The sequence below is a fragment of the Berghia stephanieae genome, chromosome 5, assembly GCF_034508935.2.
Source record: "Berghia stephanieae isolate SIO BIC M18660-M18661 chromosome 5, UCSD_Bste_1.3, whole genome shotgun sequence".
Lineage (NCBI taxonomy): Eukaryota > Metazoa > Mollusca > Gastropoda > Nudibranchia > Aeolidiidae > Berghia > Berghia stephanieae.
Window position 1 is genome coordinate 41,587,164 of NC_088364.1, and position 2,500 is coordinate 41,589,663.

The following is a 2,500-nucleotide window of genomic DNA, read 5'->3' on the forward strand; positions in this document are numbered from 1 at the left end:
ATGGCCTTCTTCTTCTTCTTCTTCGTTCCTCTGATGGACATCTATGGCTGCAGTCCGATATCTGCTATGAAGTCTGTGGTCCGCTTTAGGTCCTCAGCCTCACCATAGAGCTTTGTGTTGAGTGTTGTAGGGGTGACCCAGTGGTTTGAACGTTGCACGTTGTATAGTGGGCAATCCATAGGCACATGTGTAAAGTGGTTTCATGGTCGGTTCCACATGGGCAATAAGGGGTTGTTCCAATACCTAGCTTTTTAGACATATGTCCTCTTAGTCTGTTGTGTCCTGTTCGGAGGCGGAATATGGTGACTTGGCTACTTCGCTGAATGGCATGTATTGGATCCTGCTTGTTGTGTTCCAGGTGTGTGTCATTCCTTTCTTTGTCTATTTTTAGCTTTATTATTTTCTTTTGCTGATGGTAAGTGATTGACGACTTCGGTTGTTCCTTTTGGGCTCCTTCTTTGGCCAGTTGATCGGCAATTTCATTTCCATATATACCTACATGATTTGGAATCCACTGCAGCACAATTTTTCCTGTTTTATCAGATAAGCCCTCAAGGGCCTCCACAGTGTGTGCGGCTTCAGAGTCCTGGTAATTTTCAATAGACCGGAGAGCATCATCAGAGTAAACCACATTTTTCCTGTATATTCTGTGATCTCTGGATAGTTCTTTTGTTGCATTGAGGATGGCTTTTTCTTCAGTTTTAGTACTTGTGCACATTGAACCCACTGATACAGATATTTTTGTTTCTGTTTTATCTGTCCAGTGTATGAGTGCACCAGCACCTTCATTCATGAGGGGGCCGGAAACTGAGCCATCTGTATAAACTCTTATCCAGTTGGTCATTGGGTATTTTTTATCGATCATCTTTAGGGTTTGAGCATTGTCATTATTGCTTCGCATGTTTTTCTTGTTGATGGTTATGAATTTTTGTTTCTTTTTCCACGGTGGTGGTTTGAGATTTGGGACATTGATTTGGGCTATATCTTCCTTTGGTGTTACTTTATATTTGCTATCTAGTTTTTGTCCCAAGGCGATGAAGTTTTCCCTTTTGAGTCGATTCTCTTTCTTTTCCATTGTACTTGGATGCAGTGGTTGGGATTCCATGAATTTTATCTTTGAGAATTGTGTCATTATTTTTAGATTTCGTTGTTCTTTGAGAGGTTTTATTCCTGTGTGGGTTTCCATCTTGTGAATTGGTGTTGTTTTCATTGCTCCAGTGATCACACGTAGGCATTGGTTTTGGACTTTTTCAACCTTTTGAAATTGAGCCTGTGAGCACGTTCCCCACGCCGATATGGCATAGTCTATTGCAGGTCTTACATATCCAAGATATGTCTTCTTCAGGACGTTTGAGTTTGCTCCCCATTGCGTTCCAGCAAGTTTTCGGAGAAGCTGCATTCTCTTGTACCCTTTCTGTTGGCTTTCATCTATTTGATGTTTCCAAGTGAGTCGAGGGTCGAATTTCACTCCTAGATACTTAGGCATAAGGTCTTCTCTCAAAATCTTTCCATCCAAAGTTAATCGTATAGATTGCTTTTTGGTTGATAAGCTGAATGTTGTGTATGTGGTTTTATCAGCATTTACTCTCATACCCAGTCTTTTGTCCATTTGCTCAAAGCATCAAGAGTCATCTGTATCCTGGCCTTTGCAGTACCAATATTTCTTTCAGTGCATATCAGTGCAAGGTCATCTGCATACATGGCTGCTTTTACTCCTCTGCATTTGGTTTCGCAGATGTCATTGATAAATACGACAAAGAGGGTTGGTGAGAGAACCCCGCCTTGTGGTACTCCATTTGTCATGTTCGTTAGCTTGCTTTTAGAGTTTTGAGATTGGACTCTTGCTTTTCGATTTGTGAGGTAATCTTTAATCCATGCAAACATGTTATGTGAAACGTTGGCTTTCTTAAGTTTGAGAAGTAGTCCTTTTGTCCAGACTTTGTCAAAAGCCTTTTCCATATCCACCCAAACTGTGACTGTGTGTTTTTTTTCTTGGTAACCATTTTCGATCAACTGCGAGATGTATGTTATCTGGTCCTCTGTGCAGCGAAATTGTCTGAAACCAGCCTGTTCATCTGATATCAACTTATTGCTTTCTAAATACCATTGGAGACGGCGATTAACAATTCTCTCCATCAGTTTGCCCAAGCAGCTTGTCAAACTTATTGGTCGGTAGCTTTCGGGTTTATTTTTTGGCTTGCCATCCTTCTTTATTGGTATCATGGTTGCCTGTTTCCATTTGAGCGGAAGTTTACCCTGTTTCCAACTTGCATTGAACAGTTGTTTCATGTTCCTCTTTGTGAGGGTTCCTAGGTGTTTCAACTTGTCATTAGTAACATCATCTGGACCTGGTGATTTGTTCGTTTTTAGAGATTTCAAGCAATTTCTACTTCTTTTTTAATCGAACTGAACATGGCATCATCTGTGGATTCTTTGGGTGTATCCTTGTGTTTTCTCAATTCTTTGTGGACTTCTCGTTTTTGTTCTTTTCTAATCTGTA

General features: G+C 40.6%; 1 protein-coding gene across 2 annotated transcripts in view; it reads left to right on the forward strand.

Moving 5' to 3' along the window:
• Positions 1–2,500, forward strand: part of LOC144972937 (ragulator complex protein LAMTOR3-like) — a 15,429-nt gene that overhangs the window by 1,094 nt on the left and 11,835 nt on the right. The gene's annotated exons all lie outside the window — the stretch shown is intronic.